The 26,680-nt window shown below is 35.7% G+C and overlaps 1 pseudogene; it reads left to right on the forward strand.

Moving 5' to 3' along the window:
* Positions 1-26,680, forward strand: LOC104852896 (annotated as a pseudogene).

Genomic DNA, 26,680 nt, shown 5'->3' on the forward strand with positions numbered 1-26,680 from the left:
ATGCAGTTGCATAGCGTCCCTATTGTGAATCTACTGCAGTTTCTATCTCACAGCATCTGCTGTGTGAGCTTTGGATGTAAGTAGCAACTATACACTGGGAAGCTGAAGGATTTAAGTAATTGCTGCTCTTAATTTAGAGAAACTGGACTACTTTGTTGTTACAGGAGAATGTTTCTGTCTCTAGTAAAAACCCATTTAAAATGAACCCATTTGTCTTAGTGAATCAGGTGTTTTTTTTTCTGTCTTTCAGAACACTATCATAGAGTTAAGCGAGTGAAAAGCCAAAGGAAATGGCTGCTCAAGAAAATTACATTTAAATGGAGTGCATTGGTTTCACCAATCTCTTAAAGGTTCCTGGAAATCTTTAAGATTCTCATGCCTGTGAGGAACAGCCTAGCCTAGAAAGAAGACCTGTTTGGCAAGTGGGAGACTGAATTAGAGGAGCAGCACCATATGCAGGTAAAGTACGGTGCTCTTCTTAAATGGGGAAGAGTAGGGAAGATAGAATGAAGCCTCATATGGATGGAAGCCAACCATTGTTGTTGGGAATATCCTTGGGTCTACACAGGTAAAACTGAAATTTGGGGCCAGAAGAAAAGGAGGTCTATGAGATGGAGCAGGAAAGCAGTACTCTGATTAATACTCATATATTCAGAGAGAGCAGCTACGGAGTCTGGAATCACACTGACCTATTGACAAATCCAAGCTTAGTCATGTCTTATGTGTTTGTGCTTTTGTCATCTAAAACAAATTAGCTTTTCTCAGGAACAAAATGAATTTTATCATAACATCTCATCTTGGAGGGCACTTGCAAAAATTAAAGAAAATAATGCATTTTTTAGGTATTTATCGCTATATCCTACTCACAGTGAGGTCAGTACATCACTGGGGGATGGAGAGGTGTTATAGATGCTGCCAAAAAAAGAAAATGTGTTTTTTCTCTTGAGGCCATTGCAACTTTCTGTACAAGGGCACAGAATGGTCACAGAAGCTGAGTAGCTCTTATCCAGCCACATTCCAGGTTTTCCAGCATGGCCAAAATAAAAACAACTGGAAATATATTTGTCAGAAGAGGCCATTTGTTTTAAGGATCTTAGAATATCTCAGGGAAATCAAAAAAGAGAAATGATGGGGGCCTCAGGAAAGCTAGGGCCTAGTTGCTCTGTTCTGTTGACTAAGATAATCTTTTCCAGTCCCATAAGGCAGCATAGAGTTAACCCCACTAAAAAGAAAAGGGAGTTGCCAGTAATCTTGAATCTGTCCGTGCATTCTTCCCTTTAACTTGCTCTTTTGCTCAGATCATGGCTGTGGGAAATATGTGAGAGTAAAGCCCAAGTAGCAGAAGATATTCTTGATTTATGTTCTCAAAGAGAGAACATCTTGCCTTTGCCAAAAATACTAGGAAAAACAGTGATGGGATAATTTAATTATAATAGCCACCCTTATGCCTTAACTATGTCAGTGCTGGGCATAGCCTGGGTCAGGTACCCAGGACAGGGCAAGCTACTGCAGCTATTGAGGCAGACAATGCAAGATGAGAAGGTTACCATAGTGACTATGTAAATGGATGGAAGAGATGTTCCCAAAAGTGGAATTCTTGGAGTAGTTGAGGTGGTTATATCCTAGAGCCCTGTGTATACTGGAAGAGCAATGTGGTAAAAGCAAATCCTTCTTTTCATATCTTCAGATTCTATGGGTACACCTTGCTTCACAGAGAATTAACTATATAATCAGGGTGAATTTAGTGTTCCTGTAAACTTGAAGAAGAGATGAGTGTTGTAGGAAATCTGAAATAACAGATCTTTGTACCATTTTCTGAAATGAGCCTTTTGGAATCTGATGGTTCAGTGGAAACAACCCAAGATTTATGTGACCTCTATTAATTGATGTAATGTAGAAGTTAATATGTAGGATTGAGTGTTGGTTATACCACATAGCATATATGTATATATCCCAGGTTATATTGCAAATGCTTGGCTTCTTCGTGTGTGAAATGAAGATAACAAAATAACAGCCATCCAGTGTTGTGCAAATTGTGAGAAAATACATTTAACATACTTGTTATAGTGAGTGTGACATAGCATTCTGCAGACATTATCCATTATTTACATCTCAAATAATTTTGATTCTATAGATTTATGTTATATAACCTTAAATTATAGATATCAACATCTTTCTCCTTCTTCAGAGATAATAAACTCCATGAAGACAAGAATCACTTCTTATTGTCTTTATGTCATAGCCTTCCCACAGGACTCCCATGGTGGAAGTTTTTCAAGTATTTGTGTGAATAAGAAATGAGTAGTGACTGGCCCAGGAGGTTGGTGGCCTTGTGTGTGTTGTAAGGCCTCATGAAGGACTCTGAAAACAAGCAGCACCCTGTGGTAACACAATTGGGACATATGTTGTGACCTAGCATCTTTCACAATTTTAGATGAATTGATTCCTTTTATTTGTTCATTTATTTATTTAGTAAATATTTATTCTATTACTATTCCAAACATGGGCTAATTTCTGCTTAGATAGCAGTGAAAGCATTCTTGAACTCTATGATTTTTTCGTGAAATACCAGCTGTGAGGCACGGTTCTGACGCCCCCATGTGCAAACCCACTGGTCCTAGAAAATAACTTCTGTTTAATTCTGTCTGCTTCACTTGCCGGTGAACCTCCATGAGAACAGTGATCATATTTTATTTCCACTCTGGCCTTTACATACTAAGGCCCAGTAAAGGGTGAACAAATGAGTATGTGATTTCCTAGAATTATAAAATTTACATATTATCTACTCCTTATTGATTTTTCAGGTTCTTGGAATGAAATAAGAAAAGCAGCAACTATTACAGGTTGGGTCCTTTAAGTTTTCCAATACTTGCACAAATGACTTGAGCAATAGATACTCTCATGGTTTCTGAAGCAAACAGAAAACAGCAAAACCTAACAGTGAGAAGAAAATGTGATTTTTAAAGAAAGTGCGTCTTTCTCTTAGCCTCAATTTTCTCTTGTAGAGAATAGACACATTTTCTTTATTCCAACCTTAGCTCTTTGCACTCTGAGTTCAAATTTATATTATTAATAATTTGAAACAATTGTTTCCATGGAAATAGCCTAGTAACTTCCAAGAGTACAATCGCAGCTTTGGCAACTTTTGCACATTTGGGTCAGATGTGCAAAAGTTTCGAGAAATATAATTTTTTAAAGGTGAGTTTAAACACATTTCAAACCAAGCCTTGAAATACAATTTAATTTTTAAATTAATTTTATCAGTACTTTTGAGTTATACAATATAGTGACATTCGTTGTTGGAAATTTGCACCTTTGCGTGTTTCATTCTATTCTTAAAAATGCTGATCTGTACAACCACTAGATTACATTAGACCCTCCAAGAAAATAAGAAAGACACTCAGAATTTAAAAATTCACATGTTTGTAAAAAGTATACTATTTTATTTAAAAAATTAAATCAATATTTATTCATCATTTTTGAGCAAGGAAACACCCAAAAGAAGAAAATGTAGGGTTCTATTCAAGGTGGCACACTTAGCAGTCATCACAGCCTTCTTCCTTATCCCCAAGTCCCCCAGCACTGAAAGAAAATAATAAATACCATCAGTCTCTCCCTAAAGTACAATACTATCCAAATTGTACATTACTAAATTGAATATTAAATAAGCCATATCACTGATAGATACTAAATTTTTAACTTGCCAAGCCAAATCAAGTATATTTAGCCCATGGTTCATTAACAAGTTCCCTTTCCCTTGATTTCAGTAAAAACAAAACAAAATACATTATTCTTTTAAAGCCAAGAGTAATTACATAAGACTGCCAACCAAGTTATATTTGCATCATTTGTAATCTATTGAGGAAAAATTTCTATAGAAGGCATGATTGTAAGTGTTTAGGAAATACTAAGTCCTTGATTATCATAATATCTTACACAGCATTATTATTATTGGCACTGTACAGATAAAGAAACCTGGAAGCACTGAGAGTTGGGGGAAAAAAAGTGCTAGTATGTTGAGTGCTCCATTCATTTTCTCTAGATACTTGCTTGAATCCTCTCACACTGAGAACCTGTTCCAGATAAAGTTCTTTTTTATTGACTATAAAAAAATGTACTTTTTAAAAGAGCAATTTTAGGTTCAAAGCAGAATTGATAATAAAACACAGTCCTCCTATACTTCCTGCCCCCATATGTGGACAGCATCCCCTACCATAAACATCCATACCAGCCTGGCACATTTGTTACAGTTAATGCACGTTATTAGCACTCTGGGCTCTGAATCCAGGTACAGTTCTTGACCTTGTCTCCCTATCACCTGTCTTTCCATTCCTCTACCCTGCTTCAAGGACATACAACTATTGTCTGCAATAATTTTTTTATAAAATCTTGGAAATTATTACATATCTATAGTTTATCTTAAAATACTTTGGCTTCTAAAGACAAGTAACTGTCTATAGGGAGTAAGCGGTCATAGGCAGCTTAAGCTTCAACTCTAGGAATAGCTCACTCATTTGGTTGAAAATGAACACTCCAAGAGTCTTTAACTAGTGGTGCATTGGAAAGGCCACTCCTCTTGGGCAGCAACAACAACCACCCTTGTATCTATTACCTGGCCTTAACACCTAAAACTTGGTTGGTTAACAAGGCTTTTATTATTGCTTAAAATAATGGCTTTTCAATTAATTTGATAAATGTTAGAGCTAGACTTACACTCTTGAATCACACATATTCAATATATGTGGAAAGGCTTCATTAGTTTAGCAGTATTTTTTACTCTTGCTTGAGACTATAGGACTCTAGCAAGCCTGGTAGGTTGTGGTCTTCGTCCTACCTCCAGCTAATGACTATAAGAATTTCTACTTGGCTGATGGCATATATATAAAGCAACAAGATCCTGTCTCTTGAATATAGTCCTGGGCATCGTGAATGACCCTTTGTGAGAAGTGGTGTGCACTGAACTCCTGAGAGAGCTAGGACTTCACTGAGCTTAAAGAACAGGCTTGATTAACCATATTTGGCTTGAATACTATGGTATGTTTGTGCAATTTCTTTCTACATGTATGGTGTGCAGACTTACTTTCATTTATAATAAATTTTAACCTAATTGTACTAAGGTCATGAGATAGTAGCCACCCCTCACTCACTTCAAACTTGTTTTAAGTCTACTGTTTATCAGAAAGAACCTAAGAATTGTGCATGGCAAAATAAGGTCACTTTGTAATAGGCATAAAAGAAGGCACTTATGCTTAAATCATTCTTAACTTCCTGACCTAGAGAATCTTTCATTTCTCTCCCTCAACCCAAGCCTATAGGTATGTTATTAGAATCCGCACTCTTCCATATTTCTCTGCATGCTTGGCAAAAAGGACTGTCACTTTATTAGAGCAACTTTGCTCCTTTTGGATCATGACTTCTCCCATTCAGATAGACCTAGAGCCCTTTCCTTATTATGTTTTTCACAGAGAGAAGGTTTTAATGATGGTAGTAATCCTTGCGCCTTTTCTTATAGAAATAGATCTAGGTTTCAAATATCACATTTGTCTTCTACTGTTGTTCATCTGTAAAATGATTGACCCAGTAATGAGCCAGACCAGAAAATGTTTGAAGTTGGAAAATTTTATCTTTAAGGCTTCAAGTGCCCATAAGCACTCACAAACAGAGTCAGAAACACCTAAACAAGGTTTCAGATGCCCACATTCAACAAATGTTTTTTATGCAACCATTACCTGTTACTAGGTATGTATATATTAGTGGGAGGTTATATAAAATCTACCCTTGGGAGTGAACATCAGAGAGAGGCTTAGTACTATTTCCTCATGGTTCTCCCCCAACCTCTCTCAGCAAAGAAACAGGCTGATATCCCACCAAAGCTAGCACCTAAGTATGGGCTAAAGAAATTCCTTAAAGAAGTGCTACATATAAATTCCACATAAACAGCACATTTGGTTCTATGTATGAAAAACAACTTCTAACCTATCTTTCTCTTAAGCCATTGCTCTGGAAGTCAGCATATCAAAGAAATTCTTTTGATTCTAATTTTGCTCCCTAAAATCACACACGCAGGGCACTGCCCCAATGGGCAGAGAGCAGTGCCTGCTGTGTTGATGAAGCCATTTCTCTCACAGTCAGCCAGCAGGGACCCAGCTGGAAGGCTCCAGCTCCCTAGCTGATTGCAGTTAAGTGTTGAATGCAAAGTCTTCTGGGAATTGGTACCTCCTTGAACCTGACTCATGTTTGATTACAGAAACCAAAAATAGGTAAGCAACTGTGGAGCTCCAAGTAGGAAGCACTGCAGTTAGGAGGCACCTGCTATAGCCAAGGGTAGGAGGCTGTCTTAAGATAAATGAGTTCTGACACCAGCTCATCACAGCTTGTAAGTGTGTGTGTAGGGGTTTAGATAATGCACAAAGGAAATGCATATGGAGAAGTACTACATGCCCACACTCTTTGTAGGGCTTGATGATTATCAAGTAATAAAAAGATTTTGAATTCTTTTATCTCTTGATATTCAAATGTAAGATATTACAGTAAGAATATGAATGCCCTTTTTGAAATAAATACATTTTGCACAAAATCTCCATAGCTAGCTGCAAATGATCTTTAAGTACCAAGTTCCTGATTCTGTCTCTTTTTTCATCAGTTCTTACACCTTGAGTGCCCTTCCTTCACCTAATTCATTTCTCAGTTTGAACAGTCTTTAGTTTACAGGAGCCATTCCTGATCCTCTTTTCATTATTTGCTGGGACTTGAAATTAAAATACTATTTACAGAATGCCCTATGTGCCTGGCTTTCTTATGACTACCTTTCATTTTTTTTTCTCTTCTTTTCTCTTTTGTTCTCCATCTAGTCTCTGAAATAATAGACTATGGTGGAGTGAGTCAGGGATTGAAGTAGATAGATTTAAATGGCAACTACATTTCTCCTAGTTTGGTGACTGAAACAGCTTATCTAATTTCTCTCAGCTTCGGGGTCTTCATCTGAAAAGTAACACATTACTTGCCAGGTGCTTTGAAGTCTACAATAGATAAAATTTCCTTAGGGGAAAAGCTAGGTCTAGAGTTGTTTATGGAGCTATTTAACTTACCTGTTCCCACCCTCTACATCAATTTACACCCTCTACATCAATTTATGTTCTGTGAAACAAATGCCTGCTATTTTAGGAAGCTCCCATATCTCAGAAAGCTTATACTCTTGACTCTAGATTAAGATTCTCTCCTCCAAGCACCATTAAGTAGGTGAGAGCAAGCCATATATAATATAGTTACATAGTTGGCTTCATTGAGCTATAACAAAAATATACTTCCAAAAGGCATACTCAACATTTGATGTTATTTTTATGACCCTAGGGAAATTATCTGACCTCTCTGCACTTCAGTTTCAGCAACAGACTTTTGAGATGATTAAATGAGTCAATATATGTAAAATACTCAAAATATTTCTTGCCTCATAGTAATCATTCAATAAATGTGAATTATTAACAGTAGTAGTAGGGGAAGTAGTTGTTCTTGTTGTAATAGCAGTAATAGTAGCAGCAGTGATAGTGTTTGTTGAGTGCTGAATAACTTCCAATAAGATAAATGTCCCATTTCTTGCATTCTTTGCTGGAAAACTCCCCCAAAATACCTTTTGTTAATATCCAAGGACTGTATGCTTTGTACCATCTCACCTTAAGCAGGAGAGTCCAAAGACTGGCAGGTAAGAGAAGTCACAATGTAAAAAGTTTATGACCTAAAGTAAAAACAAATGTTTTTCGTTTGTTTGTTTGTTTTTTGTTTTTTGTTTTTTGAGGCAGGGTCTAACTATATAGTTGAGACTGACCTGGAACTCACTATGTAGCCTAGTCTGGTCTCAAACTCACAGTGATCCTCCTAAGTCAGCCTCCCAAGTGCTGGGATTACAGGCATGTGTTACCACGCCTGACTACCAAACAGGTTTTAGTGTATACTCTGCCACTAAATAGCTGTGTGACCAGCGAGGAAGGCAAGATTTGGGAAGGCTGCTCTGAGATCTGCTCTCCCTCCAGCCTGCTGGTGTCCATTTGGCAGAAACAGATAGCCTCACCCTTCCCTGCCTGCTCCACCACCAGCTCCAGCAAGGAAGGTAGCTGCATGGCCACCCCTGAAACAGCCCCCCGCCTCAGACCTCCTGCTTGGGCCAGTTGTTGGACCCACTCTTCAGAGGCATAGGTGGTCATAAAGGGTATTTCTCTGAGCTTCTAACTTTGAACATCTTTAAAGAAAGGGCAGGGGAAACTGGTAGTAGAACTGTGTGGAGGTCAACCCTGCAGGAGGTTGGGGGCCTTGTGGCCTGAGGTCAGTCTGAGTCACAGGGATCTGACATTGGCTAGCTGAGATCAGGGGACTTAGTTCTGCACAGGACTGTGCACATGATATATTATGACAGCAGAGATATAGTCTGAAAGAGACCCTTCAAATTCATTTTTTTCTTTCTTATCCTGATTCCACTGTGCAAATTCTTTCTTTTTTCTGTCCTCTTTCTCCAACTCAGTCTCTTGCTCCACCATATTATCAGTTATCTCCCTTTGTGCTCCTGCTTCTGCCCTAACTCAGACTTCTTCTTTGGTCATTTTTTCTTTATGTTCCTTTCTTCTGTAATTTTGCCTCACTCATGGTCAATAGTTTGAAAGGAAAGCAAGCCCCTATCATTGTTAAGGGAATATATTCTTGTCCTTATTCTAGGACTCTATCCATTTTGAATTTAATAGATTCACAAAGATTGTATGGTCAAGCTATGTCCTCTGGCTTCACTTGAAACCTTCTCCAATTCTTTCACTTATCTACTCCTCTCACCCTAACTCTGTCTATGTCCCCATCCTAAATGGTAAAGATGGTATATTGAAAAGTGTATTCACTGCAAACATATTTTGGGCTGCTTCTTGATTTTAATTTAATTCACATGGTTTAAAGGTGAGAGATTAATGACTACCACAAATTGTCAATTGGCAAGTTGTGCTTGATCCTATTGTGTGGCTGATCATATCAATTTGGATAAAGGATTGTGATTGATTTAATGAGTTGCTTTCTCCAATATTATGAAAATGAGAATGTCTATGAGTCATTAGAGAATCAAAAGCTAAAGCACAACTATATCAGGAAGATTTAAGTAATAACCCAGAAATTAATCCAAGGACAACCCAACAACAAAAATAAAAATAAGAAAACACTTAAGCAAGACAAAAAGACAGACTTCCAGTTCACCAATGGCAAACAGTAGGGCAAAGGAGGATGAAAAGTCTGATAGTGAACCAGCAGGACAACCTGAACACAGCACAGGAGGTAACAAAACAGATCAATCAGTCTCTACAAAAATTCAAGACAGAAATAATTGTCCAGATAATCAAAGAGATGGTGAGTAAAATGTAAGTAATGATTTGAGACTCTAGAACAGAAACAGAAAAAAATAGATGAGCTCAGGACCATGATAGAAGCCATGAAGGTCCAGCATAAGAAAGAAATGGAAAAAATGAATGCCCAACATAGGAAAGAAATGGAATCCACAAAACATATTCAAACAGGTATCCAGGAGATTAAAAACACTATTGAAAGTGTACTCAACAGAATAAAAGAATGCAAAGACAGAATCTCAGATATAGAAGATAGCATTGCAGTCAGTGACCATGAGAAGAGAGGTCTCTTAAAAACAGTAGGGGATCATGAGAAATCGATCCAACAACTCCTAGATGATGCAAAGAAGAATAACACAAGATTGATAGGAATCCACGAAGTAGAAGGCGAAAATACAAATAACTTTAAAAAGCTGTTCACAGAATTAATGACAGAAAACTTCCCAAAGAGAAGGGGAAGATTAGACATACAAATAAGTGAGGCATAAAGGACCCCAACTAGCCATGATCAAAAAAATTCTACACCTAGACATAAAATAATAACGATCCCAGAAACCCAACAGATGAACAAGATACTATAAGCAGTAAGAGAAAAGAAACAAATCACATGCAAAGGAACCCATCAGAAACACAGCAGACTTTTCAAAACAAACCCTCAGGTGAAGAAAAGCCTGGAGTGAGGTATTTCAAGTCCTAAAAGAAAACAACCTCCAAGCTAGACTGATGTATCCTGCAAAACTCTCTTTCAAAATGGATGGGGAAATAAGATACTTCCATGAGAAAGAACACCTGAGAAACTTCATGGATACCAAACCAGCACTACAAGGAATTCTAAACAATATCCTAGAAAAAGACAATGAAGATCACAACACCATGAGGCCCAACAGACCAAATCAGATAGGCAAGGCAAGAAACTAAAAGGAGAGGGAGAAAAAATAAAAAGTGTCAAAAAAAGGACAATAACATGACAATAATAAGTCAGTACATATCAGTTATAACCATCAATAACAGTGTCCTCAATTCACCAATCAAGAGAAATAGAATGGCAGAATGGATTAAGAAGCAAAATCCAACAATATGTTGTAAACAAGAAAAACCTAGTGCAAAAAGAAGCCCATAGACTGAAAGTGAAAGAATGGAAAACAATTCTCCATGTGACAGGAGCCCAGAAAAAAGCAGGGTTAGCAATCTTATACACAAAGTAAATTTCAAGCCAAAACTGATTAAGAGAGACAAAGAAGGCCACTACATCCTTGTAAAGGGAATAATTCAAGAGGAAGAGATGACAATTATAAAAACATATGCACCAAATATTAATGCCCCAACTATATAAAACAAATATTAAGTAACATGAAAAACCAAATAAGTACTAATACAATTGCAGTGGCGGATCTAAATATCACACTTTCACAAATAGACACATAATCTAGGCAGAAAATCAACAACAAAATACTAGAACTCAACCAAGTGTTTGAATGCATGGATTTAAGAGACATCTATAGAATGTTCCACCCCACAAAATCAGAATATACATTCTGATGAGCTGCACATGGGTCACTCTCCAAGATAGACCACATATTAGCTCACAGAACAGGTCTGAATAAATTCAAAAGAATTGAAGTTATCCCCTGTATATTATCAGATCACAGTGCAATCAAGCTGGAGATCAATAGCATAAGAAACAGAGTAGCTTCACCAACACATGGAAATTGAACAACACTCTCCTGAACAAACAATGAATCACAGAGGAAATTAAAAATTAGACAGATTTTACAAATAAATGAAAATTCCAATACAACATACAGGAATCTATGGGACACAATGAAAGCAATTCTATGTGGAAAATTCATAGTACTGAATGCCCACACTCGGAAAGCAAAGTGAGCTCAAATAAACAAACTAATGATGAATCTTAGACTCCTAGAAAAACAAGAGCAAGAAAAACCCAAAGCTCAAACAGAGAGGAAATTATAAAGATTAGAGCAGAAATCAATTAGATGGAAACTAAGAAAATGATACCAAAAATAAATGAATCAGAGTTAGTTTTTTGAAAGAATAAATAAAATTGCTAAACCCTTAGCAAACCTTATCAAGAAAAGGAAAGAAAAGGATCAGATCCATGCAATCCAGAATGAAAAAGGCAAAGTCACAACAGAACCAACAAAAATCCAGAGGTTCATTAATACCTACTTTGAGAACCTGTACTCTAATAAAATGGAAAGCACAGAAGAAATGGACAGATTTCTAGATACTTATAAATTACCAAATTTGAGCAAAGAAGATAAAAACATTTTAAACACCCCTACAATCATGATATTGAAAATTTAATTAAAAATTTATAAACAAAGAAAAGCCCAGGTCCTGATGGATTCACTATTGAATTTTACAAGACATTTTTAGAAGAACTTCTGCCTCTACTCTTAAAACTTTTCAGTGAAATTAAAAGGGAAGCAAAACTTCCAAATTCATTCCTGGATGCAAGTATGACTTTGATTCCCAAACCAGGGAAAGACACAACTAAAAAAGAGAACTACAGGCCAATCTCCTTAATGAATATAGATGCAAAAATCATTAATAAGATATTAGCAAACAGAATATATTCCAGGGATGCAAGGATAGTTCAACGTACATAAGTCAATAAATGCAATGCACTATATTAACAAAGTCAAGAACAAAAACCATATGATCCTCTTGATAGATGCAGAAAAAGCATTTGACAAAATTCAATATCCATTCATGATACAACTCTGCAAGAAATTAGAATAAATGGTCCATATCTCAACTTAATAAAGGCTATCTATGAAAAACCAACAGCCAACATCATATTAAATGGCTAAAAACTGAAAACCTTCAAGTTAAAATCAGGAAAAAGACAAGGATGCCTACTATCACCACTCCTCTTTGATATAGTTCTGGTAACATTGGCCACAGAAATTAGACTAGAGAAAGAAATTAAAGCAATAAAAATAGGAAAGGAAGAAGTTAAACTGTCATTATTTGCGGATGATATGATACTCTATATTGAAAACCCAAAAAACTCCACCAAAAGACTTCTAGACTTAACTGACACTTTTAGCAGAGTAGCTGGATAGAAGGTCAACACCCCAAAATCAATAGCCTTCTTGTACACAACTAACAGACTCACTGAGAGAAAAATTAGGGAAATAATTCCTTTTAAAATAGTATCTAAAAAAATGAAATATCTAGGAATCAATCTAACAAAATAAACAAAAGACCTCTACACTTAAAACTACAGCACTCTGAAAAAAGAGATCAAAGAGGATATAAGAAAATGTAAAGCTCTCCCCTGCTCCTGGGTAGGAAGAATGAACATAGTGAAAATGGCCATACTACCAAAACTGCTATACAGATTTAATGCAATGCGAATTGAATTTACAACACTATATTTCACAGAACTAGAAAAAAGAATCCAAAAATTCATTTGGAACCATAAGAGATCTAGAATAGCAAAAGCCATCCTAGGCAACAGATACATTGCAGTGGGTATAATAATACCAAATTTCAAACTACACTACAAATCCACTGTGATAAAAACAGCATGGTCCCAGTAAAAAACAGATCTGAGGATCAGTGGAACAGATTGGAAGACACAAAAACAAATTCATATGTACTTAGCTATGTCCTCTTTGACAAAGGAGCTGACCATCATCACTGCAGGAAAGATAGCCTCTTTAATAAATGGTGTTGGAAAAACTGGATCTCAACCTGCCAAAGATTAAAACTAGACACTTATCTTTCACCATGCACTAAATTAAAATCCAAGAAGTGGATTAAAGATCTAAATATTAAAACAGGAACACTAAACTTGCTGGAAGATAAGTTAGGCAGAACTCTTGAAGACATTTTAATGGGAAAAGGCTTTATGAACAAATTCACAGTAGCATGGGAACTAGCAGATAGAATCAACAACTGGGATCTCATCTTATTAAGCTTCTGCACTGCAAAAGAAACCAACAGAACTAAGAGACAATCTACAATATGGGAAAAAATTTTACTAGCTGCTCCTCAGACAAAGTTCTATTATCTAGAATATATAAAGCACTCAAAATAATCAGCCCTCCCAAAAATAAAGATCCAATTCAAAAATGGGCACCTGAAATGAACAGACATTTCTCAGACAAAGAAGTAACAGCAGCAAGTAAATATATGAAAAAATGTTCCACATCACTGGTCATTCAAGAGATGCAGATAAAAACAACACCGAGATTCCACCTCACCCAACAAAGAATGGCTGTTATCAAGAAATCAAACAACAGAAAATGTTGGTGGGGTTGCGAGGAGAAAGAAAGCCTTCTCCATTGTTGGTGGGAGTGTAGACTGGTGCAACCATTATGGAAATCAATATGGAGATACTTCAAAGAGCTGGAACTAGAGGTTCCATGTGACCCAGCCAACCCTCTGCTGGGTATCTTTCCAAAAGAATTAAAAGAATTGGGAGACTGAGGCAGGAGGATCACTGTGAGTTTAAGACCAGCCTGGGCTACATAGTGAGACCCTGTCTCAAAAAACAAAACAAATCAAAAGAATTAGAAGAATCATATTGCAGAGATATATGCACACCTATGTTTATAGTGGCACAGTTTGTAATAGGTAAAACTTGGAAACAGCCTATTTGTTCATCAGTTGGAAACTGGATAAAGAAGATGTGGTTTATCTATAAAATGGAATATTACTCAGCCATAAAAATGAGAAATTCATTCATAGAAAATGGATACATATTGAGGATATATTCCTCAGTGAAATAAATAAATCACACATATGTAAATACCAAATAGTTTCTCTGGTGTAAATAATCTATAATAATACATAAGATCCTAATGCTATAATGGACAATGTGAAATAGGAAGAAAGGGGTTAAAGGCATAGGGAAAGTGGGAAGAGTAGGGGAAAGGGAATAAGGGAAAAGTAAAAATATGACAAATGAAAAAAATGGAGATGAAGTGTTTGTAAAGGGGGAAGGAGGAGGGGTGAAGGGAAGGCAGGTACAAGAGGAAAAATGAGAACCAAGACCTGTCATGTAAAGGTACAAAATCCCAATAATGAATGTAAATGTGCTGTATACCTAAAGTGTACCAATTAACTCAATGAGGAAAAAATTTTAAAAAATAAATAGTTGTGTGACCCTGATTAAGTGTGACATTGCCTTTTGAATGGAGCTTCATGGCTGGATTATTAACTCACATTTGCACACATACCATCACCTGGTGCATCTGTTCTCTACATCAGTAACTATATTGTGAAGCAAGACATTAACAGAGTTCAGCGCATCTACTTCTTCCCTAGTGCTTTACACTTGGCTGCCTTCCTTGATCCTGACGCTGAAAAAGAAACTCAGAACATTTTAGTATATGACCCAAACAAAAGATACTGTTAATTAAAAATTTGAAGCCAGTTCCACCGGCAGTGTCTGGAAGTAAGCTCAAAGAAAAGAGACATTATGATATAGCCACATAAACCAAGTAAACCTGTAAAAGTTTTTTTAAGTGGTCAAAGAGAAATCTATGTATACTTATGTAAATCAAGATAAGGTTACTGGGATAAGAGAGGCAAAAATTAACTGACTTGGACATACAGCCTCAGCTCAGCCTAGCTACACCCATATGTGCTCTTTAAATGGTCAAGGAAATACACAATCAAAGAATGTCACTTTCACTTTATAGGTTTTTCTCTGGACAGGAACATACTGCAAAACACTGAGAACAATAAAGTTATTGAAATCATTCTACAATTATTGTGATCACCTTATTCTTCATGATCCTATTTACATGATTCATTAGAGATCCTTCTGAGAGGAATATCTCTGGCCTGAAATAGAAATTGAGCATCTCTGAGGCCTTGGCCAAATTCTGTCTCAGTAATGCTTCAACTTCATCTCTAGTAATAACACAAGCAACATCTCCCCTCTCTTTGCACAAAGAGTTCTTCCTCCCCAAAAGACTTTCCTCTTCTTACTATCTCCTCTCTCAACCTATACCACCTTGATCATGAGGTGGCTTCTGCTTGCCTAGTGAACCATACTGAGAAAAAAGGACCAAAGACTCAAGCAGCCACAAAACAATAAATAGACCTTGAGACCAGGAGAAAGGATTTTTTAAATGCCATCAAAGGAAAAGAATGATTTTCTAGGAATTTATGGTGGGAATCTAGATATCTAAACCGATAGAACCTTTGTTGTGTATAACTGACTATGAGAAACACTGTGAGTCAGGAGTTTATAACATCATTGATAAAACTTTGTCAAAAGCAGCAGCAACAGAGTAGGGGAAAATTATATTATTTTATAGTTATCTAAAACTGATTATCACTCAGAGTTGACAGAGATCCTTGTTTAATGGTTAAGAACAACCAATGATTCATTGTAAATATATATCAGCATATGACTTTTATTATATGAGACAAGAATTAAAGAAATAATGTATATGGAAGGGCTTTGTAAGATAGAAAGTACAGATAACACTAATCACTAAATGTCTTTGGTACAGCTCAGAAGAACTAATGATTATGGATAAAATGTATCCTGATGGTGTTGAAGGCAAAAAGAATAGAATATGGAAGTCAAATGAGCTAGTTATTTCTTTATATGTTTATTTTTGAAGTACTTAAAGAAAATCACATGAGTCAAAGAATTTTCAACAGTTAATATATTAACAGTCTTTATCACTTTAAAGCCTTACACAAAATGTTTATTTTCAGAAATGTTTATTGGTGTGTTTATCCATCCATATGAGTATGTCTCTGTGTGCTTGTTGTTGTTATATGACTTATTGTTTTGATTTATTTGAAAGGTAATAAGTATTATTCCATGATTCATCTTGAGGGTTAGACACTGTCATATAGCAAACTTTGAATGTTACATATTGTTATATGATCGTGTCAACAGCTGTTTTCCTACAAAAAAGGCTACATGATTTGTCTTTAAACCAAATTCCAAGATCCTCAAATCATGTGATGATGTAATACTTAAAATAATTTAATCTATGATTTTTTTTTTGCTTGCCATGCTCTCTTCAGGGAACTCTGTCCCTCCCATACCTAGTCAATGTGATCATAAAATCTAGTTGATGAGTACATCATGCCCTTAGCCCCAGTTATTAATTCAGCCCAGGGCACATGATCTAGGCTGCTCCAATGAAGGTAATATCTGAGATTTTTAAATACAATTATTGATGGGCCTATTTTCACTGGGTTTTGCTGAGGTTATAAGCCTGAAACTGTTGGTGACGTCCATAAAATGAAAGAATTTATTTCAAGAGGAAGCCAATATATAAAAAGGAAGCCAGCCTAGAAATGTTTCCATGCCAATATTTGAGCCCTCTTGATCCAATAATTCCTGAAGTCAGATGATCACTGTTATTTTTCAGGCATATAAACCAATAATTTTTTCAATTTCTAAATGAATTTGGAACTGGATTCCTGCTCCTTGCAACAAATACCAATATTACATGGATTAAAAATGCAGATCTCTAATAAGCTTTCAATTTTGCTACTAGTGCCACCCCACTAATTTATTTTCCTACCCAAAATTCAAGGATAATATAACCTTTAAAGTAGTAGTGTTTGCCTTGTCTCAAGGTCTTAGCCAGAAATTTAGAACTTTAAGAGCTCAAAATTACCCTTAGCCACTTTCAAAGAGATGAGCCTAGTTGAAATTGTAGCTAAGTACATAATTTAGTGCTTTCTTTGGGCAGAGTGAGGAATACAAGGCAGTATACATTGTTAGTTTAGGCAACTTGAGATTCTGTTCAGTGCAGTAAATGAAGTTATTGTTGACTAATGGCTGTCCTGTTATTGAAGAGAGAAAGTTCATACTTTCCTCCGTGCTATGAAAACCATAAAAATTCTTTACACCAATCTGGATACACTTGTATTTGCCACATAGAAGTTTCCTGGGACTAAGCTGGAGATCAAGAAACTTGATGCATAATGAAAACATTATGTACTGCAAACATGTACAAAAAAGTAATAAACCAGAAAGGGACCAAGAGATGGGTTGAAGAAGAGAGAGAAGGGAAAAGGGATAAAGAAATTGATATGTGTTACATTCATGTACTCACGAGGGAAGTAAACACTCTGTACTACAAAAAATATACTAAAAAATGAACATGATGTGCATTTATTGTAGTAAGAAGTGAGAGGGCCTTTCTTACTTGTTACATTTGATTATGCTGCTAAGCAAACCTTTAAAATAGTTAACTAAGGCCCATATCCTAATACAGTAAAGTTTTAATCCCTCTGTAATAAATATCTAAACATAGTTCATCATCTCAAAAAGTCTCAGAAGCAGCTCCTTTAAATATGGTTAGCTATGTGTTAGCCTACAGGGAGTCACATCCTGTGGTACTTAATCAAAAGAAATATTCAGGCTAATTTATGCTGCAGAAATCTCACTGGTATGAATCTTGTTGGAATCAATTCTTCAGAGAAGATATGAAAATAGATTTTTTCTAAATCAATATGAATTCTCAGAATGGCCCCTGAATTTAGAAAATTTAGACTACCTTTTGAATACAAATTAAACTCCTTATAGATCATGGAATATTAATCTGTAGTTAGTTCTATACATATATGCAAAATACACATGTTAAGAATAATTGACATCTGAAATCTACTTACATTTACTTATGTATATTTACCTCTGAGTCTTCATCAGTTTTTGCCACTTTTTTTCTGTACCAATAAGGAATAAAAGCATAAGCCTTTGCCTGCAGCCAAATCTTCACATTCCAATTGTTCTGCTTATCTCAATCAAATATTTTATTGCAAAGTTTTGATATTTAAATAAAAGCAATTTTCTGTATGATAATATGAGTGATCCAATTCCACTGTTTAAATGTTCAAATTAGTTTGACAGTTATCCTTGTTGCTTCAGCTTTGAAAATAATGAAATAGATCCTCCTGAGTGACAGGCCAATTACTGGCATTAAGTCCAATTCTAAAAACATTGTACATGTTGAACACATATCATCCAGCCCCCCTGTTTTTTTCTTTAAAATGCATTTTACAAGTAAGAGAGGAATAAAATGATGATTTAGGAGCTAAAATAGTCAAAGAAAAAGACAAGGCTGCTTTGGGGTTGGTAAAGGACCATAGCAAAAAGAAGTTGCATAATAAATGTCAACAGCATAAGGCTCAATTCTCGTAGGTTTTAGGAAAAAAGGAGAAGAGACTGGGAGAGAAAAAGCAAGGAAACTTTGAATATAAACAAAGCCACATGACTCTAACTTTATATCAGTTATAAGATAACCACAAAGAAAAATGCATTAACTTTTATAATATTTGAATATTGTATATATGGGATGCATGTGTGGGACAAATTCTAAAAACAAAAAACATAGTAAAAAAATGAAGTATATTTAATTGGTTTGTTGCTGATCATGGTCTGGATATAATTATTATGAAATTATTTTGTGTATACTGAAAAACCAAACAAATGATTTATACACATTAATGTTTTAGAGAATGAGGATTCTGGTTATGGGAGAAGTGAAACATGAAATATGCAAAGAGGTAAAGTGAAAATGAAATACATAAGATTAAGATATATACTGTGTAAATATTTATTTAAAATACATTTCTTTAGCTGTTTCCATATGAAGGATTTAAAGCAATGTAATTCTGATTGAAAAAAACATTTATAGCTAAATGGAGGCATATTGAGGCCATACTCAAGTGAAATAAATATGACATGCATGTATAAATACTGATTCATTTCTCTGGTGTGAGAAACTTAAAGTGTAAATAAGGACAAAAAAGTATAATAGATAATGTGAAATAGGGTGCAGAGGGGAAGGGGAAATAGGAGGGGTGGGGGAAAGGAAATAATGGAATAGAATTAATATGAGGAAATGAGAAAATGGCCTTCATCAATAGGGAGGGGTGGAGGGGTTGAAGGGAAGGCAGGGGAAAGGGGAAAAGAATAAGAACCAAGATAGATTATGTAAAGGTACAAATTTCCAATGATGAATGTCATTATATTATATAAATAAAATGTACCAATAAAATTAATGTATTTTTTAAAAAGCATAACTAGCAGTCAGATCTTAATGTCCAAATTATCCTCCATGCATAGAATTCCCCTGGGTGAGGTGGAGGGATCGATTCTAGATATAGAGCAAAAATATACAAATCCTCACAATATGGCAAAATACAAGGAAGCAGAATTCCAAAGGTGTCAGGGGCATATGAAAAGGACAGAAGCTAGTTCCCACAGGCCAAAATTGAGATACATCAGTAGATTGTAACTGAGTAAAAGAAGATTTCATTAATTTATAGTGATACTGTAAAAGGAAAAGGAAGGGTGGAGGAAGCTTTTATGTACATAATAATAGCAACTCATATGTGATGTAGTAGAAGTAATATTTTAAAAATGTATATTCTACAAATTCTACAAGTGTAACAGTCAAGTAAAGAACCAGCTGTGGATGCTAGAACCATTTGATGTAAATTTACTGGCAAACCCAGGTGGCCTCCAAAGCATCACTTTGCAGCTGGGGAGATATGAAGGACATTAGTATCTATGGCTAGATGGTCAACTGGCATTTAGGCATACTGATCTAGTACAATGAGAAGGAAAATTACTTTTATGGTATTTCTACCCCCTAATATATTATCCTGATGGGAAAGTACAAGAAAAGTAAGATTGGGGCATTAAACAAGGCAAATGATCTGGATTCTTTTAAAGAAAGAACTTGGTAGGGCCAGAGATTTAGTTCAGTGGCACCACACCTGCCTTGCAATTGCAAGGTCCCGAGTTTGTTTCCCGGTACAAAAAATAATAATAATAATAAAACAGTCCTTAGCAGGGGGCCTGGGATTAACAGAAGCTTTTCTAGGATAAAGAAACATACAAAATGTATGATTCTTCATTATATCTTCAATTAAAAAATAATTACATGAAAGAAAAGGAAGATACAACTATAAAGAAAAATTTGAAAAACTTGAGAAATTTTTCAAATGAACTGTACTTTAAATAATACTTAAATTTCTTATATGTGATAATGGTACTGGGATTAGTTAGGAAAATATATTTATTCAGGTGAAATGGGTTCAAGTATTTAATTAAGGGACATTTGGGGATTTAGTTAAGGGAGGAGATTAAGTTAAAGTATTACAATTTCTGAAGTATTTAATGGCCCAACAAAAATAAAAATGAGAGAAAACAAAAAACTGCAATTGGGACTCTAACTGAAGTATATATTGGTGTTCATGCTTTAAATTGCCTGTAGTTTTGACATTTTTCAAAATAAAATGGAAAAATTCCTCAATCCTTACTTTGTTAATTTGTATTTCAGCTCAGCTATAAAACACTATGTGCTAGCACCCTTCACAATTCTCTTAGGTCGGTTTTGTGATTTGTTCTTAATTGGCCAAAGTTTTTTTTAAATAAATATACAACATTGTTTCTGATTAAATTACAGAGAAGGGTCAAATAAAATAAAGATCACATATGTGATCCAAAGGTTGGGGAATCTGTTAAAATGTTACATCATTTTGTATCTCAGCTTTTCCCAGTAAATTATGCCACCTTGATATTTTTAATCCCAGTTAGAGAAGTTTAAATTTATTTTAGAAAAGGACTGGAAATTTACCTCAGTGGCTCTGCTACCTGCTTCACAAGCTCAAGGTCATGGGTTCGATCCCTGGTACAAAAAAAAATTTATTTTAGAAGAACATGTGAGACAGATCCCAGCAGAGTTTGTTCTTATCAATATATATCTCTAGTAAAGCAGTAAAGCTGCATTTTGTTTGGTTTAAATGTGTTTTAATTTTTTTAGCCTAAGGATAAAAGTCTTGTGAAAAAATTAGATGGAAAGGCCAGGGATTTAGCTCAATGATTCTGCCACCTGTCTCCCAAGCACAAGGAATCAAGTTCGACACCCAGTACCAAAAAAGAAAAAAAAAATTAGATGGAAAGTTAAAAGACATAAAATGTGTAGAGTGCTTGTGTGTGTGTGTGTGTGTGTGTGTGTGTGTGTGTGTGTGTGTGTGTTAGGTATATGTGCTAATTTGGAATTTTTTATTCTTATGTAAATTAAGGGAAGGTAGTGTGAAAATTGAATGACTTGAATATTGACTTCCAGAATATTCTCATTTTTAAAAAACGTGTCCTGAAGTCACCTGTGTGGCATCTTTTCAATTTTTACACTGTTTTTTCCATAGAGAGAGGAAGAAAGGGATAGAGAATATACTTTAGAAGAAACAATGGACCCATTCCTTGGCTAAAACTAAATATTTTACCTGATGGAAGTTGCTTGCAGTAGCTTTTTGTTTTGTATGTGTTTGCATTACATGCTGTTTATAATCATCTTGGGGAGTGAATACATACACAGAATATAGCTTGTTTCCTTTTTAATCATATTCTTTCTCCTTCTCCTCTAATTTCCATTTCCTCATTTTCATTATTGTTAACATTATTAATCTGAGCCCTGTTTACAGTAAATCATGTATATATTCTTTGAGATTATCAGGTTCCTGTACATCGCACATTTTTATTTTATGTATTTCCCTTTCCCTTCCTGATCACTCCTTGACTTTGACTTCTTAGACCCCTCCCCATTTGCAAGAGATCCGTGCCTTTATGGGAATGATATTGGGTGCTGGTTGATGATACGGTATTGGCTGTTGCTTTGTCATAAATAACTTCTTAATATTTTCTTGGTATATTTTAGATAGACAATACAGTTACATTCATCATTACGATCTTGTAATTTTACATGACATCTTGGTTCTTATTTCTTCCCAATTAACCTGCCCTTCCTCCACCCCCTCCACCCTTCCCTATTTACAAAGACATTCTTTCCATTTTTTCTTTTATTTTTTCCTCTTCCCTTTTTACCTTTCCCCTACCCCTCCCATTTGCACAATAACTTTAGACCTTTTCTTCCTATTACGAAATATCAATTATACATTTGACCCTTATTTAAACTTTTAATTTATCACACCAGAGAAACTATACAGTAATTACACGTGTGTTCTATTAATTTCACTTAAGTGTATGCCCTCTATATGCATCCACATAGCTATAAATGTCTCTAGTTTCTCATTCTTTATGGATGAGTAGTACTCCATTTTATTTTTAAAAAATCCCACATCTTTATCCAGTCTCCAGTTGATGGGCAATGGGCCTATTTCAAATATTTAACTATTAATGTAAGTGTACTGTATACTTTAAAAGTACCAATAAACTCAATAAGATTAAAAAAAAACTGTGCTGCTATAAACATGGGTGAGTGAGCATATATCACTGTGGTATGATTCTTTTAATTCTTTTGGGAAGATACCCAGCAGAATAGCTGGGTAAAATGGGACTTCCATTCCTAGTTGTTAAAGCCATCTCCATATTGATTTTCACAGTGGTTGCACCAGTCTACAGTCCCACCAACAATAGGAAAGGGTCCCTTTATCTACACTCCCAGCAGCATTTGTTATTGGTTGATTGCTTGATAGCAACTATTCTTTCTGGGTAAGGTGGAATCTCACTGTTGTTTGCATCTGCATCTCTCAAATGACCAGTGATGTGGGATACTTTTTCATATATTTATTTGCTGCTTTTACTTCTTTGCTTGAGAAATTTCTGTTCATTTCAGATACCCATTTTTAAATTGGATCTTTATATTTGGGGAGCCTGATTTTTTAAAGTTCTTTATATATTCTAGACAGTAGAACTTTGTCTGAGAAACAGCTGGTAAAATTTTTTCCCCATGTTGTAGGTTGTCTCTTAGCTCTGTTGGTGGTTTCTCTGGTGGTGCAGCTTTTTAAAAAGATGAGATCCCAGTTGTTGATTCTTTGTGCTATTTCCCATACTACTGAGGATAAAGTCTTTTCCTATGCCAATGTCTTCAAGAGTTCTACCTAGCTTATCTTCCAACAAGTTTAGTGTTTTGGTTTTAATATTTAGATCTTTAATCCACTTGGATTTTAGTTTATTGCATGGTGAAAGATAGGCGTCTAGTTTTAACCTTTGGCAGGTTGAGATCCAGTTTTCCCAACACCATTTATTAAAGAGACTATCTTTCCTCCAGTGAGGATGGTTGGTTCTTTGTCAAAGATAAGTTCATTGAGTACATCTGCAATTATTTCTGCATCTTCCAATCTATTCCATTGATCCACAGGTCTGTTTCTTTGCCAGTACCATGCTGTTTTTAACATAGTAGCTTTGTAGTATAGTTTCAAGCTGGGAATTGTTATACCAGCTACCATGTCTCCATTGCCTAGAATTGCTTTTGCTCTTCTAGGTTTCTTCTGGCTCCAAATGGATTTTTGTATTATTTTCTCTAGTTTATGCAAAATGCTGCTGGAATTTCAATTGGGATTGCACTGAATCTGTATAGCAAATGAAAGTATGGCCATTTTTACTATGTTGATTCCAGGCACAAGAGGGGGAATATCTTTCCATTTTCTTATATCCTCTTTCATCTCTTTCTTCAGAGTGTTGTAGTTCTCAATGTATTGGGCTTTTGCTTCCTTTGTTAGATTATTTCCTAGATGTTTCATTTTTTGGATGATATTGTGAAAGGGATTGTTTCCCTAATTTTTCTCTTAATGAGTCTGTTATTTGTGTACAAGAAGGCTATTTATTTTTGAGTATTTAACTTGTATGCAGCTATTCTACAGTCAATTAAGTCTACAATTATTTTAGCAAAGATTTTTGGGACTTCTATGTAGGGTATCATATCATCAGCAAATAATGACAGTATATTCTTCCTTTTCTATCTTTATTCTTTTGATTTCTTTTTCTTCTCTAATTGCTGTGGCTAATGTTTCCACAACTGTTATGAACAGGAGTCATGTTAGTGGACATCCTAGTCTTGCTCCTGATTTTAGTGTGAAGGTTTTCAGTTTTTGACCATTTATTATGATGTTGATGTTTCATAGAGAGCCTTTATCAAGTTGACATAAATTCTATCTATTCCAATTTTCTGCAGGGTTTTCATCATGAAGGGGTATTGAATTTTGTCAAATGCTTTTTCTGTAACTATAGAAATGATCATATGTTTTTTATCCTTGACTCTGTTAATATAATGTATTACATTTATTGATTTATGTATGTTGAACCATCCTTGTACCCATGGGATAAATCCAACTTGGTCAGAATGATCTTCTTAATGACCCTCTGTGTTCTGTTTGCCAGTATCTTATTGAGGATTTTTGCATGTATGTTAATTGGGAATATTGGCCTGTAGTTTTCTTCTTTGGTTGGGTCTTTCCATAGTTTTGAAATCAAAGCAACACTTCCTTCCAGGAATGAATTTTGAAGTATTGCTTCCCTTTCAATTTCATTTAAAAGTTTAAAGAGTATTGGCAGTAGTTCTTTTCTAAATGTTTTGTAGAAGTCAGCAGTGAAGCTATCAGGAAGTAGGCTTTTCTTTGTTGGTAAAATTTTAATTCCCTTTTCAATTTCACTGATTGTAAATGGAGTGTTTAGATTTTTTTATCTTCTTTGTTCAACTCAGGTAATTCTAGGTAAATCTAGAAATCTGTCCATTTCTTCTGTGCTTTCCATTTTATTAGAGTACAGGTTCTCGAAGTATGTATTGATGGGCCTCTGGATTTCTGCTGGATCTGTTGTGACCTCACCTTTTTCATTCCTAATTGCATGGATTTGAGCCTTTTCTTTCCTTTTTTGATAAGATTGGCTAAGAGTTTGTCGATTTTATTTATTCTTTCAAAAAACCAATTCTTCTATTCATTGATTTTTTGGTATCATTCTCTTAGTCTCTATTGCAATGATTTCTGCTCTGATCTTTATAATAACTTTGGGTTTGTCTTGCTCTTCTTTTTCTAGAAGATTAAATTTTAGGATTCGGGCCTCAGGCCAGCCCTTGGGTGGGGTAGAGACTTTGTGCTCAAGACCTCTGCCTGCTGGTGTAGGGCCCATGTGGGGCTTCAGGCTCCTAAGTGCCCAACCTTCACTGCTCTGGCCATGGCCACTCGCCATCCAAGATGCTCTGTGCTGTCCATAGGTGAGCTCTGTGGACCCAGGTGGCACTGGGGTGAGTGGCTCCCTGTTGGCTGAGGGGCTTTACTTGCAGCTGTGCGAGGTACCCAGAGCAGCGGACCTGCAGCGCAGGAAGGAGCTGCTCCTGCTGGTGACCACTACTCCAGCCTCCCTGGACTACAGGAGAGCAGCATAACATGCTGTACTTCCCAGGCAACATGCACATGAGGTGCAGTGAAGCCAGGGACAGCCAGGCTGGGCACCTTGTGAGCCTCTGACCTGGCTTCACAGGGACACTGGGTAGGGCACAGTGGACCATCCAGGAGTCTAGCTCGTGTACAGTGTTGAGGAAGCTCTGACTGACTTAGAAATCAATGGCCCGCTACAAACATGATGCCTACATGTAGTGATCCTAAGATAAGAATTACCATGAGGTACTAACTCATCATCCTGAGAATTAATCAGTAGGAAAACTGGAGCCTAAAAAATGTTGCCACCATTCTAGCCCAGCGGTTTTCTGATAGTTACATCTGGGTGATAAAGTGCTCTCAAATGCATTTGCACAAGTTCAGCTGCTATGACAATTTTGTGAAAAGCAACATGTTTGGTGCCCCAGCACATAATACTGACTTTTGAGCTTTCAAGCACCTGTTAGTCAATGCTTTTAACTTAGGTTAGAATGGTGAACTATCAAAAAATGGAAATGTTTGGAATAGGGACTCCAATGTATCTAACTGTAAGTTTAGTTCTCCTTCTGCTAGTAATATTTGCTAGGGAGAAAAAGAAAAGGGACTGTGAAAAGTTTGAAAAGTCTGACATGAGTTCTTATCCACCATCACTAAATGGTACATCTTTTTCTTTGATTGTATGTAGTAAAGGATGTGTTTTTTTTGAACCAGTTCCTTTTTAAATTGAAAGGAGAAAAAGAAAGACAAGAATATAAATGCTTTCATTAAGAGCATAAGAATGTATTGGCTGAGAACCAAGACCTGTCATGTAAAGGTACATGATCCCAATAATGAATGTAACCATACTGTATACCTAAAATGTACCAATAAACTCAGTTTTAAAAAAAGAATGTATTGCTGCATGGTGGTCATTCTGGAGGAAGCAATACATGGGTTACATATTGAGAAGTCTTTAAAGAATTTTCACAAATGGAGATTATTGTTCACATGCATGTAACAGCTTACCAAGTATGAGACCCAATGAGATCTTGGATTTCAAAGTAGCACAAGAAATTTGTCCAGTTACTTGAAGATTTTGGTATGCAGGTTACAAGCCAGATTCATTTTGCAGAAAAAGCTCCTTCTATGGAGAATCACTTCACTTCAGGGTTCATGAAGTACTTTGA

This window comes from Fukomys damarensis, unplaced genomic scaffold (assembly GCF_012274545.1).
Source record: "Fukomys damarensis isolate Sample0158 unplaced genomic scaffold, DMR_v1.0_HiC HiC_scaffold_16, whole genome shotgun sequence".
NCBI lineage: Eukaryota > Metazoa > Chordata > Mammalia > Rodentia > Bathyergidae > Fukomys > Fukomys damarensis.